At 39.6% G+C, this 16,677-nt stretch overlaps 1 long non-coding RNA gene across 1 annotated transcript; it reads right to left on the bottom strand.

Annotated features, from left to right (window-relative positions):
- Positions 1-1,174: 1,174 nt before the first annotated feature.
- LOC309861276 lies at positions 1,175-16,312 on the bottom strand. Its single transcript, XR_014309839.1, has 2 exons — positions 15,988-16,312; positions 1,175-1,304 (listed from the first exon to the last, which is right to left on the bottom strand). It is a non-coding gene; the product is annotated as an uncharacterized lncRNA (long non-coding RNA).
- Between the last annotated feature and the right edge of the window lie 365 nt (positions 16,313-16,677).

The raw sequence follows: 16,677 nt of genomic DNA, 5'->3' as shown, positions 1-16,677 counted from the left end.
TAGGATCTGCCCACCAAAAGATTATAGACACATCTGGAGAGAACTACTGAATTGGAAAGTCAGAATAAAATACTTGTAATAAATGTTGTCATCATAAGCTTTGTTACTCTGCCATTGCCTGTAAGGTGGGGGTTGGTATTTACCCATGCCCAGAAACAATGGCAGCAGTTGTGTGGAGAGATGATAAATAAGTTCATTGAATGTAGGAGTTCAAAGGTAAGGAGACTAGGGACACCTGGCTGGCTCAGTTGGTAGAGCATGAGGCCCTTGGATCTCAGGCTCATGAGTTTAAGATCCCTGTTGGGCGTGGCGCCTACCTTAAAAATATATATATATACAAAAAAAAAAAAAAAAAGTAGTAGAGAGACTATTGGGAAAATAAATGAGGGATCAATTTAGGCATTTAGGAATCCCATTTGTTCTTGTTGTGTATACCAGTGGATATCCAATCTATAGTACTCTTTATAATGGGTTTTACATAATTTGCAATTTAGCTGATTTTTTTTTAAAGATTTTATTTATTTGACAGAAATCAAGTATGCAGAGAGGCAGGCAGAGAGAGAGGGGGAAGCAGGCTCCCTGCTGAACAGAGAACCCGATGCAGGGCTCGATCCCAAGACCCTGGGATTATGACCTGGACCAAAGGCAGAGGCTTTAACCCACTGAGCCACCCAGGCACCCTTACCTGATGTTTTTGATATTGATTAATAATATGCAAGTACATAATCAGTGGAAATATGTGTCTATAAACTACTAGCTATTGCACATGATATTTTCTCTTCCTTAGTTTTTTTTTTTGCACATGATTTTCAAGGTGCACACGTATTTATTTCTGAGAGGTATATGGTCCTCACGGGAAGATAATATTTGCAAATATATTTTAAATTAGCATACATTTCAGTGAATTGTTTAAATGTCAGAAGAAAAAAAAAAAAACCCACTTTGAAACAACTGCCAGTCAAGAGCTAGTTTCAGTTTATCTCATATGTGTTCTTTCTTTGTTTAGTTTCATTATAATGGAAAATCTCTTTAATGTTGATAGGATTTCTTTAGAATAAACCATTACTATGTCTGAAAGGCCAATTACAACTGACAAAATTGGATGAGAAACAGTGCTATGGAAAACCAAATTACCTATAACCATTGATAAACAAAGACCTCTAAGTCATTATGATTATTTTTAAAGAATTTATAAATTCAATGTTCCTATCAGTTGCATATTAATTTGAAAATGATCTCCAGCTGGATTCGTGCTGAATAAGATCCAGAAACTTTCTTCATCATCCGAATAGATGCACAGGAAGCTAAGGAGGAAAAGGAAAGCATATGGTGAGCGAATTTGTTAATGCCAGGTACTGCATTAACATGAAAGCTTTCTGCATTCAGCATTCCTATTCATTTGAAACTTGATGAGATTGTTCAGTTACTTATCATGAACTACTCAAGACTCCATATAGACAAATACTTATTTACAACAACCCTCTGTAGAAGTATTCTAAGATTTAAAAGCGTATTTGAAGGGGCACCTGGGTAGCTCAGTCAGTGAAGCATCTGCCTTCAGCTCAGTTCATGATCCCAGGGTCCTGGGATCCAGCCTTGCATCTGGCTCCCTGCTCAGCAGGGAGTCTGCTTCTCCCTCTGCTCCCAGCCCATGCTCTCTCTCGCTATTGTCACTGTCTCTGTCTCTCTCAAGTAAATAAACAAAATTATTTTAAAAAACTTAAAAATAAAAAATGTATGTGTATATAGCAAATCATATGTATTAATGAATTTTATCCCTTTAGGTGGAGTATAGGTGCGCTTTATGATTTAGTTTAGAAATCAGATTTTCATACTGTCTTGTTTTTTAGGTTCATTTTAATCTGTAGAATATGTTATTTTCATTATTGCTGTGAAGTATGTGATCATTATAGAAAATTTGAAAAACACAGAGGAGGGGATAACCTCATGCTGTTAGTGTTTTGATTTACTGCCGTATATCCATGCATTTTTTTATGTTTTGAGATCATGCACGTTGTCACATATTTACTTCATAATCACTTTCCCAAATTACTATAAGCTTCTACATTATATAAATAGTCTTTTGGGGTATTTTGGAGGTGGTTGAATAATAGCAGTATTACGTACTAAAAGAGAAATAAACATGACATTTCCATAATATTCACTTCACACTCATTTACAAGGGGAAAAAGTATCGCACTTTTTTTTTATTATAAAAACTTCAACATGATAATTATATAAGATTAGCTAATGTGGGTGTAAATATGTTTAATGTTGGAATAGTTCACAAGCACGCAGATGATTAAATTCTGACTTTCAACATATTTGCAAGATTTCTGTATCTCACCACCTGGGTGTGATTCATAATTGGAAAATAAAGGTTCTGTGTATTTGGAAAGCCGTAAAAGAAGTGAAAATATCTATACAGTTATCATCTGGTAGAGTGTAATTTGTTACAACCTTTGGAACCTAAAGTTTTAAATGTCAGTTGAAAGAACAATTCTTTCAGGCTAATTCTGTCACCTGCAAATGTAAAGAAGTTTTAAAATCAGTTTGGCAGTTGGATCTGAAAGTCTAGATTAAAGTCTTGCTTCTGTCCTTAGCTAAGTGATTTAGGACCAATCACTTCTCTCCTCTCCTGTTCTCTTCTGTTCTGTTCTGTTCTCTTCTTTGAGATTTATTTATTCATTTGAAAGAAAGAGTGTGGGCAAGCTCCCGAGTGAGGGAGAGAGGAAAGGATGGAAGGAGAGAGAGAGGCAGAGAGGCAGACTCCTTGCAGAGAGGACAGACCCCTTGCCCCCTCCATCCCACGATCCTGAGATCATGACCTGAGCCAAAATCAAGAATCTGATATTTAACTAACTGAGCCACCTAGGCACCCACCCCCTAATCACTCTTTCTTGAGTTGAGTTTCTGCATCTCATACATTGAGGGTATTGGATGAGACGGTCTGCAAAATCCCCCCCTAGATTGATGCATGATGAATCAGTCTTTCTAAGCCTGTCATGGCAGATTAATTTGCCATTAACATTATTTTTTTAAATTTCTTTTTTAAACCTCCTGTTTCTAAATGACAGAGTGGTCATGTTCTTACGTGCTAGAGAGGTGTGTGGGGTTTGCCTTGTTCTTTCAATGGATTTTCTCCATTGTAATATTACTCTTTCCTGTTTTTATTTTTTTCCCCTCACAGCACTAGCTCCTGAAGCTAGACTCATAAACTTTCAGAATAAAAGGAAATTTAATGGTCATCAAGTTCAACTCACTATTTAGAGGCCTTCATAGCCTCTAAAACTCACACCAAAATAGTCACTCCTCTGCCTAAAAGATGAAGATATATCCTCTCTTCCAAGGCTGCCATTTTCCAGTTTGAATGGTACTGATTACTAAACAATGTTTATTTTGAGTTGAAATTTGTTCTTGTAGCTTCTTCCCATCCATCTTAGTTCCAGCTCATGGTTATCTGGGTATCTCCTCCATTCTTTTCAGCAGGTTCAAGTACATTTTTTAGCTTCTTGCTAAAAATGTTCTTATTTTTTCCCCATTGAAGGGTTGATGCCAATATTTTCTCTGAAATTTTGGATATTTAATTCTCAAAGTCTAAAATGTTACAATGCTCAGTTTTCCCCAGCTTGGCTAACTTCCCAATCAACTTTGAGATCATGTGGTCATTGTTTTACCAAGGAATTTGTCAGTTTTATTATGATAGTTATTTCCTTCTTACCAATTACAATCAGGCCTTTTTTAGCTGTTGCCTTATTTCCTCTGCCTTGTTAAAAAGAAGAGAGCCACTACCATTCACTGAGTAACTACCATATGCAAAGTACTTAATCCCATGCAGTAATGTCATTTATTCTTCCAAAGAGCTCTTCTTCTTCAAAGGAAATGTCACTGTCCCTGTTTTTTGCTTCTCAAATGCAGAGTTCTTTGTAATAATAAATACTATCAAATCTCAAACAATACTAAGTAAATACTTTTCAAGAAGTAAGGTGAATGTTTTTATTGACTTATTTTATGATAAGTTATTAAAGAAAACCATGCTGTTTATTCTTCTTTTTTGCTGTATCTTCATGAATTAGTTATTTGTATGAATGCATCTGTTTTAGTCTACATATGAAAATTCATGTTATTTAAATTTATAAGTTTAATTTGTTTAAATTTATTTGTTATTCAAATTATTAAAATTCCCAGGAATTTTAAGCAGTTTATGAAATAGGTTTTCCCCCCTGTGGAGGAAATACCCTACCATATATGGACGTGAGCCCATGCCTTGCCTTGGCCCGATAAAAGACCCCCGCCGACTCCCTCCCGGTGCGACTTCCCCTACTCCTCTTTCCAGAGTCGTGGAACCTCGCCCAAGGGTGCCCACCTCCTCCCGGCGTGACTTTCCTGGCTCCCCTTCTCCTGAGCCCTGAAACTTCGCTGGAGAGTGCCTTTAATAAATCTTGCCTTGTGCCTACCTCGCCCGGTGTCGTGTTTATCTTGCGTATAAAACCTTACAGTATGAACCCAAACAAACACACATTCCCTGTGTGAGACAAGGAAACTGAAGGACTCCTTAAAAATCTGTTTTTTGTTTTTTTGGGTTTTTTTTTAGAAGATTTTATTTATTTATTTGAGAGACGGGGAGAGCAGGAGCTGGGGGAAGGGGCGGGTCTCCATTGATCTCAGGACTCTGAGCCAGAGGCAGGGTGCTTAGCCCACTGAGCCACCCAGGTGCCCCTTAAAAATCTGCTTTTTAAACCTTTTCCTGCTTCTATTCTTTGCTAGGACCTGACCCCTATCCCAGTTCTTTACACATGGCTTGTAATGCAAATAGCGTATGTCTTCCTTGTAAGGGACAAGGAGTTGATTTCTCTAGGCCATATCTAAGGAAGTGATGAAGGAGCAGAAGACAAGCTGAGGACGTAGTACAAGCTGACACCCGATAACTCCCCCCACCTCATGGAATATGTGTGACATTTCTCCGGCACTTCCAGCTGTCCAAAATCAGGGAATGGAAAAACAAGTGGTTAACTGATCGAGATCACAGTCCTGCAGGACAGGAGTATCCATCACTTTACCAATGTCCTAGACATTTATTAGGAAAAACCATTCTTATCAAAAGCCCAACTTTCAGAGACCCCTAATCAATTTCCTGAAGCCCTAATGATGAAGTCCCAGAACCTAAGTCAGGTTCGGTGGGGTGAGGAGGTTCGGAGCCGACGACTAAAGAAAGAATTCTTAAGACGTCATTGGTGCAAAATGGTGGTTTATTAAAGCACGGGGACAGGGCCCATGGGCAGGCAGAGATGCGGCTGCCGCGCCGGGTTGTTAGGAGTGGTTGGTTATATACACAGGAGTTGGGTAGGTGAGGACAAAGGGGTATTCAGAAGGGCTATTGGGGCAAAGAATACTATCAGGATATTGAAGGCTTAGTTGTTATCAAGTAAAGACAATTGGGAGTCTCCTGGTGGAATGTTACATTCCTGCTATCAAGCATCCTTGTTAATGAGATTTAGGTTTAGAAGAAATTTAACTTTATTTACTTTTCCTTCTACCTCCACCTCCTTCGGTTTTTTATGGAGGGGAGGGTGACATTAGGGCTTGAGGAACTGAGTTCTGTGTCCCTGGAAATTGGGCTATTGATAAGGTAACTTCTTTGTTGTAATCTTAAGGACATTTGCAAACCAAGGGAGACTCCTGTCTTGTAGGATTGTGATCTCAGCAAGTTAACTATTTATCATTTTATGGCAGTCAGGGGTGCCTGAGGAATGCTACACCTATGGAGGGGAGCGGATGAAGGGGGGGGTGCAAGGCGCCAGCTCTTGCTTTGTCCTCAGCCAGCCACCTGCTCCCTCATCACTAATGTCACCCTTCCCTCCACAGAGATATGGGAAACAAAGTCAGAAGGAAATGTAAATAAAATTTCTTAATAACCTGCAGCCCGTTGACAAATACTTGATAAAGGCAGAGTACAACCTTCCTCCAGGAAACTCCCAACTGCCTTAACGTTGATGCTTTTCCAGAGGGAAAACAACATTAGCTTGACAATAGCAAGGCCTCAGTTACCCTGGGAGCCTCCTTTAGCGTATCAAAGCCCTTTTGGACACCTCCCTTTTTCCTTAACTGCCCCGGCTCCCAGGTGTATCATCAGGCACCATTTACAACCCTGGGGCAGCAGCTCTTTCTAACCACGGGTACTGCCCCCATGCTTTAATAAAATCGCCTTTTTGCAGCAAAGACCTCTCAAGAATTCTTTCCTGGCCATTGGCTCTGGTCCTCATCAATAGGCCAAAACCACCTCAGAAGGACTGAGTGAGAATGACTGGATGAAGCCATCATATGTACATTCCAGACCACTGGCGCTAGACATCTCCAGGCTAAGACCCTCATCCCCCCGCCCCCGCCCCAATTCCCAAGAACTAACACCTGGGTCCTCATCTTTGTTCAGTTCCTGGATACCCAAGAGATGTCATACACCAGACCACTGTCCTCAACTCAAACAGATTCTCATTCACTGGGTCAAGGCCTTGAACAAAGGAGGGACTCCCTCCTTTCCTTCCTGAGTCTGCCTGACAACATCTGTGTTGCCTGCTCTCTCTATATCTTCAGTAGACTCTGCTTTCAACACCCCTCCCCGCCCCCCGCCCCTGGCTTGCGTTTGATTTTCCATCTTTCACACCAGCAGGGACTCTCTTGGCTGGTCCTGCGGGGGGACCCCTTCTGGGTGCCTGGAGCCCTCCTGCCTGCACTGGGTCCACATGGAACATGAATTTTGTCACTCTTGTTGAGAATGAAATATCACAATTTCCACAATGGTTTTCCTTCTGACTTAACCCCTTGCCCCTTCAAGTCATGAAAGGCTTAGATTCTTAATCCCAGCACTCTTCACCTCTTGAAACCCTTTGGTCCCTATACTGCGTTTTCCACTTCTGGGTCTCCTTGGTCCTGAAGGTCTGTGCTCCCTTTCTTCTTCTCCTGTATCTTCTTCTCATTACCTTTCTACCCTTTTGATTATTCCTCACACACTCCCTCCTTGGTTCTTTTTCCTGGACTATGTTAAGTGTTGTTAGCTCTTAGCTCTTTGGTGTTTTGTTCGGGTCTATAGCTTCGCTTCCCTATAAAAGTGTATCTCACAAAGAACCACAACCCTCTATCAGTACCTCTGGGATCACCTGAGGAAGACGAAGACTCCTAGCCCTCACCCCTGGCCCAGTGAATGTAAATCTCTGTGAGTGGAGCCTGTATTTTTTTTTCTTTTAAATCTAGATCTCCAAATGATTATTGATGTGCAATTAAGTTTGAGAACTCTTGCTTGATATCTTTTCCTTCGGAAATTATGTCCACTGTTGTGATTTTAATAATCACATTCTTTTTTTTTTTTTTTAAAGATTTTATTTATTTATTTGACAGAGAGAAATCACAAGTAGTCTGGAGAGGCAGGCAGAGAGAGAGAGAGGGAAGCAGGCTCCCTGCTGAGCAGAGAGCCCAATGCGGGACTCGATCCCAGGACCCTGAGATCATGACCTGAGCCTAAGGCAGCAGCTTAACCCACTGAGCCACCCAGGTGCCCCAATAATCACATTCTTAATCAAGATCCTTGAGTTCTGATTGCCAGCCCTGACCTTAACCCTGCAAGTCACAATCATACACTTTGATGCTTAACAAGTATTTTTGCTTATAGGCACTTCAAGATAATTACATTCAGAATGAAATCTTATCTTTCTTCCCCAAAACTCATTTTAATAGGTAATAACATTACCATTTATTCAACTGCTTATGTAAAAAAAGCAAAACAAAGTGAAAAACTTCATGTTCATCCTAGATGTTTCTCTTTCTTTATTCGCCTTGCCTCCCACACATCCAATTAAGCAAGACGTCTTGCTGATTTTACTCCATAAATATTTCTAAAATCTATCCTTTCTTTCTGTCCTATGACTACTTCCCTAATTTAGTCCTTCATCATATGAACCATTGCAAAATACTCCCAACTGTTCCTCTTGTCTCCTCTATTTCTCCCCTTTGATCTATTCTCCCAACATAATATAAAACTACAAGTTAAAAAAAGACATTTCAGTGACATGAGAATAGATATTCTATAGAATATAATAGAAAGTCCATTAATCGATCTGATTACATATATGATAATAGTATATAATAAAGGATTTTTTCAAGTTAATGGTAAAAGGATTACAGCAAATAATATTGTCACATTGGCCATCTAATAGAAAAAAAAAGTAAAATTTGATATATAACATACAAGTTATAGCAGAGTAAAATACCTTGATTAAAATGTAAAAATAAAATTATAATAACGTAAGAATGAGGTGATAGAATTTATAAAAGCTTGAGATAGGTAAAGAAGTCTGATCCCATAAGCAGAAATTAAAACTATCCAGGGGGTTTAGAAGATACTCCTAAGCAACATCTAAAGGTAATCAATAAATTGGAAAATAATTTTTTTAAAGATTTTATTTATTTATTTGACAGAGAGATCACAAGTAGGCAGAGAGGCAGGCAGAGAGAGAGAGAGAGAGAGAGGAGGAAGCAGGCTCCCCGCTGAGCAGAGAGCCCGACGTGGGACTTGATCCCAGGACCTTGAGATCATGACCTGAGCCAAAGGCAGTGGCTTAACCCACTAAGCCACCCAGACGCCCCTGGAAAATAATTTTTATAATATATACGACTTTAGTGAATAGAATAATGACTTATATGTATAAATAGGCAATTCACCTGGGGAGGACTGCAAATGGTGAAGGAATGTATAAAAAATAATCAATATTTTTGAAGATAAAGAATATACTAGTTAAAACTATGATTAAAAAATTTTCCACCCCCTGCAAAGATGAAAAATAGTAATATCGAGTATCATGGGAATGACAAAAGAGATACTTTTGGATATTCTAGAAATATGCATTGCTGTAGCCTTTTGTGGAGAGTACCTTTGCTAAACATAAAAGTCTGAAAATCCTTTGAACAACAATTCCGTGGATAGAAATTTATCCTCAGTGAAACTTCTAGATACACAAAGATAAGATAAGATAAACTTCAAGATGCACAAAAAAGTATGTATGTATGTTGTTGTTTATCACAGCGAAAAGAAAAAACCCACACGAAAATCAGAAAAACTAATTGTTCTTTTCTAATTGGAAACAACCTGATTGTTCACCAGTAAGGGGTTGGTGAGCTAAACTTTTCTCAATCTATATAGAAAGAATACTGCATTCGTTTCCTAGAGGTGCCATAACAAATTACCACATACTTGGTGGCTTCAAATGACAGAAATTTATTCTTGCACACTTCTGGAGGCCAGAAGTCTGAAATCAAAGTTCCAGCAGAGTTGTGAACCTTCTGAAGGTCCTAGGGGAGAATCTTTCCTTGTCTCTTTGATCTCCTGGTGGCTCCTGGCATTCCTTGTTTTTTGCCGGCGTAGCTCCAATTTTTGCTTTGTCTTCCCTGGCCTCCTTTCTTGTATCTGTGTGTGTTCTCTGTTTCTTTTACGATATGCTAGTGATTGGATTTAAGGTCAGCCCTTAATCCAGAATGATTTCATCTCAAAATCTTTAATTAATTACATCTGCAAGGACCCTATTTCCAAATAAGGTCATATTCCGATGTTCCAGGTGGACCTGAATTTTGGAGTGATACTATTCCACCCATAACAAATATTTATATAAAACTACTTAAAATGATGAAATGCCCATTTGTCATATAATGTCTTGTAGGAGCAGACACTGGTTCTCACTGATAGTTTGGGAAAATTCTATTTTAACAAGGCTATCACCATTAAGCTCTTTCTTGCAAATTATCAAGATTGTGTTGTATTATATTTGGAATTGAGTCCCCAGAAAGATATGTCCTAATTCCCAGTACCTCAGTATGTGACTTTATTTGGAAACAGAGTCACTATAGATATAATCAGTTAAGATCACCTCATATTGGAGTAGGGTAGCCTCTGAATCTACTATGACTGGTGTCCTTATAAGAAAAAGAGACATGGAAACAGGAGGGAGAACACCATGTGACAGCAAGGCAGATATCAAGGAGTTGTAGCTATAGGCCAAAGAATGCCAAAGATTGCTCATAAACCACCAAGAGACCAGAAAGAAGCAAGGAAGGATTCTCCTTTATAGGTTTCAGAGAACATAGCTTTGCCTATACCTCAAATTCGGACTTCCAGCTTCTAGACCATGAAATAATAAACTGTTATTTTAAGCATCTAGTCTGTGGTATTTTGTTAATATAGGTAGTTAAAAAAAAAAAAAGTCAAAAAGCTCTAAGTTAGGAAACAGAATATCTGAACTCTGAAAGCATCCAGCATTAACAAGTTTTTTTGAACCATGATGACAGCTTTTATCAATGTTCACTTTTTCCTTGATCCCTGAGGTAATTTTCAGCCCAGAAGTACTGTGGTCTTAAACTGAAGTTTGCCGGGGCACCTGGGTAGCTCAGTGGATTAAAGTCTCTGCCTTCAGCTAGGGTCCTGGGATTGAACACCCCCCCCCCCCCCCACTGGGCTCTCTGCTCAGCAGGGAGCCTGTTTTGCACACCAGCCCCCTCCCTATCTGCCTCTCTGCCTATTTGTGATCTCTGTCTGTCAAATAAGTAAATAAAATCTTTAAAAAATAATAAAATAAAAAGAAATAAAACTGAAGTTTGCCTAAGGATACAGCAGAATGTCTTGGGATTCCATTACCAAAATAGGGATTTGGGGGAGGACTAAGATTTTCCTGGGTTGTGCCTAGTGCCAACTGGAATCTTTTCTGATCTGAAATTTCAGTAACTTGATCAAGAAGACTAAACATTACACTAAGAGCAATCCACAGCTTGTGGCCAAATAGAATTAGTCTTACTCTATGCCTAGAAAGGGCTCAATTATCAGTACAGGTAAGATTTAAAGATCAATCTTTCTCTGTCCCACTGTATCTCTCATAATCTCTTCCACCATTTTTTCCCATTTCATTAAAATTAGTGCCTTTACATAGTTGTTAGTTGATCAACTAGTAGTTTTCTAAAATGTCCAGAAAACCAGGATACAGATGTTTTGAAATGTAGGGATTTTCCATGGCTATCTTGGAGAGAAAAAGGAAATCAGGCAAAACAATAGGTAGAGATACTGGCTTGAAATGAAATAAAAGTGGCAGGGATTTCTAGTTCAAGCAACATGGTGGGCTAAGGTATCAACCATTTTCTTCCTCTATTACAGATTCATTATGCAAATATGTGGCACAAAAGAAGTTAAAAGTGTGACTAAGCTGGAAGGAGGGAAGGAAGGAGGGGAAGAGGAATCATCTATAAGTGGGAACCAGTCAAAGCTAGCAAGCACTGGGTGGTGCTTCAGCAGCCTGGGCGATAGCATAACTGGAAATGGACTGTGGAGGTTAAATACTTAAACACTCAGTTGGGGAAAGGAAGCATGGACATGGTTAAAGACTTGAGCTCAGAGACTGGAAAACAGACCTCCCTTCCAATACTATTTTATCATCTGACTCTTCCAAGGGGCTCCTGTCCCTGAAAGAGACTAGTAAAAAGGCAATTCACAGAAAGTGAAGACATGTGGCCCAGAAATATAAGAAAAACAATAAAAATTCTTAGCCTCGGTATCAGTGTGGGAAATGCAAATGGAAATAATGAATTACTGTATCATTCTCATTGGAATGGGAAAAAGTTGTATCTAACTACCAACTATCACTTTGGATGTGGGGAAATGGGAGTTCTCGCACACTCCAGGCAGGCATTTCAATTGATGCAGTCACTTTGGATTGCTGCTGTGTAGTATCCAGTGCGGCTGAAGATGAACATGCCCTGTGACACAGCCATTGCTCTCCTGGATCAATACTTTAAAGGTCCCTCGTTCAGGGCACAAGAAGATAGGTAAGAGGATATTCCTTGGGACACCGCTTGTAATGGGCAAAATGGAAAACCTCTAAATCTCTAACAATAAAAGAATAGATACATATGTTGTAATATATTCACTTAAATGTACTAACCAGTGTTTAAGTGGATGAATGTATAAATGTATTAACATGAATGAATCCAGAAAAAGGCAAGTTGTTGGAAAACATGGTCCGATCATCCCATTTACATAATTTTTAAAAATCCAGAGAACATTATATTGGTTTTGGAATTCAGCATCTGTGGTAAAGTGTTAAAATCTGAATTGAAAGCTCTGTATACCCTTCAGGATATTACAGTATGATAAGACAGGAAGTAGAATAGCATTAGAGTGGGGTGATGTATATGTTCTATGGTTATGTTTGCTTGGTTGTATTTGCCACATTTTATTTATTTTTAAAAAGATGGAGGATCAAATACATATACTAAAACAATAATATTTAACATTGGATGATGGTATGTTGGTTCTCATTCAATATTTTCCAACTTTTTCTGACTGTTTGAAATGTACATAGAAGCTTTACATAAATATATTTTCTACTATTTTCAGACTATCAATAACCAGTGTTGGGGCTGGACTAGCCCCTGGAGTTTGTATAATTGCAAGATGCCCTCAGCAGTAACCATCGGGAAACTTTGGGAAAAAGAAGGTTTATTACCAACAAGTCATGGAAATCACTTGGCACACCAGGTGCCACACAGAGAGGTTGAGGGGGAGGGGAATGCGGGCCTGGGGTTCTGCTTTTATTGGGGTAGAGTCTGGGGTTTCACAGTGTCTCCTTTTTTTTTTTTTTTTAAGTAGCCCCCATGCCCAACATGGGACTTAAACTCAACCCCGAGATCAAGAGTCACAAGCTCTACTGAGTGAGCCAAACAGGTGTCCCATTATTGGCAAATTTTAAATATAAGGGCAGGAATCTAAAATGTGAAGAGAAAATAATAAATGGCCAAATGGTCAGTTAAGAAAATCAAAAAAGATCTCTAAAATAAAGGAGCCTCAGGTGTGAGGAGGCAGCCTAGCTCTTTATCTAGTTGTGCTGTGGACAAGGTGTTTATTAGAGACAGCTGTCTTTGAAGTAGATGCCTCTTTGAAGTGGATTCCCAGGCAATCAAAACACAAAGCATTCATAGTACAGAAAAGAAAAAAAAAAATAGAGCTTATTAATACTAGGATGCCCAGAGTAACTATCAGATGATACCATTTACTTCCCTATAGGAATTTTCCAGTTAGTACCAAGCTTGAGGCTCAAGTGATAATTAGCTTTTGGTAATTTGCACAATGTAAAATCAATTAGTCATTGCCCTATTTCTGTTTTTCAGGCCAGCATAGAGTAGTACTTGTGAGCCATATTACACCAAAAGGTAAGTTGTCTAAGAGTTTGGCTGGTCTGTGTATTAACTACCCAAACTTTTGGATTGAAAGACTCTCTTATCTTTTTTTTTTTTTTTTTTTTTTATATAAATCTTTTTTTTTTTTTTTTTAAGATTTATTTATTTTATTTATTTGACAGAGAGAGATCACAAGTAGGCAGAGAGGCAGGAAGAGAGGCAGGCAGAGAGAGAGGAGGAAGCAGGCCCCCCGCCGAGCAGAGAGCCCGATGTGGGACTCGATCCCAGGACCCTGAGATCATGACCTGAGCTGAAGGCAGCGGCTTAACCCACTGAGCCACCCAGGTGCCCTCTCTTATCTTTTTTGACACCCTAGATAAATAGACCTATGACTAGCAACATGGGATGTCTTCAGTGTTGTCAAAAACTGCATAGAACCACATAGATTCTGTGGAGAAGGGGTTGTATTTTTAGTAAAAGAATTATTTGCTCTGGGAAGAGTACTGAACATGGAAGCATTAAGGAAGCAACAAGAGATGGAGGCCATTTATTGTACTCATCCTCTTTGTCCTATCTTTGTAGTCACAAAGCATTTCCTAGGCATGGAACACAGAGCTGGGGATTAGGAAGCAGATTCTTGTTATTCTGATAATTCCACTTGTATCAGTTATTTGCCATGTCTCTTTTCTTTTTTTTTAATAAATTTTTTAATAAACATATAATGTACTATTAGCCCCAGGGGACATATCTCATTTCTTTTCCAGAAAAGTAGATTTTAATGCTAAATAATCCAGGGATACAACATGAGAAGTTACTAATAAATACTTATTAAATGTAGTTACTATGTCTTCAGTGTTAATTGGTTGACCATTTAAAAATGGTCAAAGATCTGCAACAGAGGGGCATTAGACGTGGAGAAGTAACAAGACATTTAAATTGGGGCTGGCTTCAGCAAGATTTGGAATCCTATTGACCTTACACAGGTGAGTGGTTTGATAGTTACATATGCATTGAAGGTTAGACAGGCTTAAGGCAGGAATGGCTTGGGAGTCTGGTTTTCACCCAGTCAGACTCAGCCCCTGGGAGTAACTTAACACCTGATGTTGCGATCTCCTGGAACCATCTTCCCTTACATGTCTGGCAATTGATCCCAGCTGTTGGCTGGGATCTCAGCTGAGGCTGGTTGACCAGAGTACATACACTTGGCCTCTCCATGTAGCTTGGCCTCCTCACAGCACAGAGATTTTAGGGGAGTTGGACTTTTTACATGATGGCTCAGGGTTTCCTAAGCAAGTTCCTTAAAAGAACGAGTGGGGGCTGCATGGCCTTTTCCGACTGAGTCTCAGGTCCCACAGCATCATTTTGCTGTCACCAACTGATGTTCCAAGTCCACCAACATTCAAGAGAAGGGGGCATTGAATGCCATTTGGATTCCTGTTTTGAGACTCACATAGGCTTTGTGAGTTAAAGGCCACTGAACGCAGAAAAGAGGGCCAGGAAAGGAAAATTATAATCAGGCTACTCTGGAAAGTATGGTTCTAAGTAAGCTGTGTCTGCTGCTGCTTATCCATGTGTTGCTTTGGAGATTTTTCTGAGGAGAGGGTCTCATTCTTGTTTCAGGAAGCCCTTCTCAGTAACATTGCGTTAGCAAGGACAATAAGAAACCCTCACATCAGCCACATCAAGTGGTCTGTTACCTGCTGGAAGGGAGAAGCCAAAATGGGAACCCCCCTCAAGCTTACTTGCTGGTCCTCACATCATCGTACTTATTGTATGTTAGATGACTCCATTACAGATGTGTGTGAAAAGATTATTCACATGTCAAGTCTGCTGTTCACTGTGATTTCAAGAAATCTCCTTCCTTACTGTAGGTCTTCTCAATATAATATTGTCCTCCAGGAGAACTACGTGTCTTTATACCTACCACAGAACCTCAGAGGTACTTGGCTTCAGGATCTCTGTCTGACACATATCCTATGTCCTCTCAGATTCATGAAACAAGGCATTTTTGCGAAGACACCTACCTACCATCCTAGTTAAGAACTTTCCCGCTAGGTCTCACGAAGCCTCCTAAGTCTTGCCAAGACTTCACAGTGCTTCCAAACATTTTTTTTTTTTTAAATATCACAGAACACAAGTAAATTTATATTTACATAGCATACTGTTGGCAATAGAACAGGGCTATTTTTGGTAGTAGTAACTGGCTTACGGAGTCCTCCGGTCCCAGTCTCCATCTGGCTGTGCAAAAGGATTTCTTTTGTAATCAATATTTCCTGTACTTATATCTCACTCTTGACACGCTGACTAGGGAAACTCTGGGTAGAGGAAATAACTCTGAACTAGGGGTCTGGAGATTGGGATTCCAACTCTGTCTTTATGACCGCTGGTCATGTGATCTTGGACAAATCAGCTATCCCATTATTTAGGACTTCTTCTGGTCTTACTTCCCTTTTCCATTTACTCATTTATTCCTCTGCCATTTTTCTCCCTATGAAGTAGTTTTTCATATTTTTCATTCATGACATTGACCTTAGTGTCCTTTTTATATCAACAAAGCCGATCATCTTTAAGAGATGGTCTCTTGTGGTCTCTGTATATTCTGAGTGAGGATTTAGGTGATTTCTATTTCGTCCATCTTGCAATTTCTACAGAAAAATGCTGTTTGGGAGACATTGTAGAAAGTTATTTAGAGCAGTTTCATGGGTTGAAATTCAAACGTAAATAGAAAGATTGCAGCTGCTCAACTGGAACCCCAAATCCTACAGTCAATTCACAAATACTTACAGTGCAGTGGTGCTCTGGGAAGGAAGCCTTGAGAGAAACTTCCCTTTTGAGCAAACATCTGTGACCCGAACATGGCATGATTCCACTTTGGTGATCTCTCTCCAAGCCCCATAGTTGAATAAATACTTTTCTTCTGGGTGAATAGAGATGAGAAATCAAAAAACCAAGTCTGAAGATGAAGTTCTTAGAGTAAAGGAATAAAAGATAAGTTCTGAGAAAGAATGCTGTGGCTGAGTGTGGAGGTCAGTGTGGAGGTCCTGGTAAGTGTGGGGGTCATGGTTGGTGGATGGAATGGTGGCAGAAATCAGAGGAATTCTCTTAATACAGCATTCAAAGCATTCATTTTAGGGGAAAAAGAAAGTGAAGAAAACTTCCCTGACAAAGGTGCTCAGTGTGGTTTGCTTACTTATAGAAGAAAAGACTTTCTCCCAGTTTTAGAAAAGGATGTCTCAGAAAGAAAGCAGGACACAGATGAAGGCAGAACATGGGCCTTGATGGTCTGTCTTGGCTGAGAGCGGTGTCTCTCTGCAGAGCCTTTTGTGGTCTAGCCTGGAAGGATTGCCACACGCTGGGTCTCCACTCAAGAGATATGTTGCTGGAGGCGACAGCATTGGGAATAGAGCCGGTTGCTGGCTGCTGTGGTTGGAGGAGTGAGCAAGACACAGAAAGAAGCAAAAGCCAGATGACACT

This window comes from Mustela nivalis (assembly GCF_964662115.1).
Source record: "Mustela nivalis genome assembly, chromosome: 3".
Taxonomy (NCBI): Eukaryota; Metazoa; Chordata; class Mammalia; order Carnivora; family Mustelidae; genus Mustela; species Mustela nivalis.
This window is presented reverse-complemented; position numbering and strand designations above follow the sequence as displayed.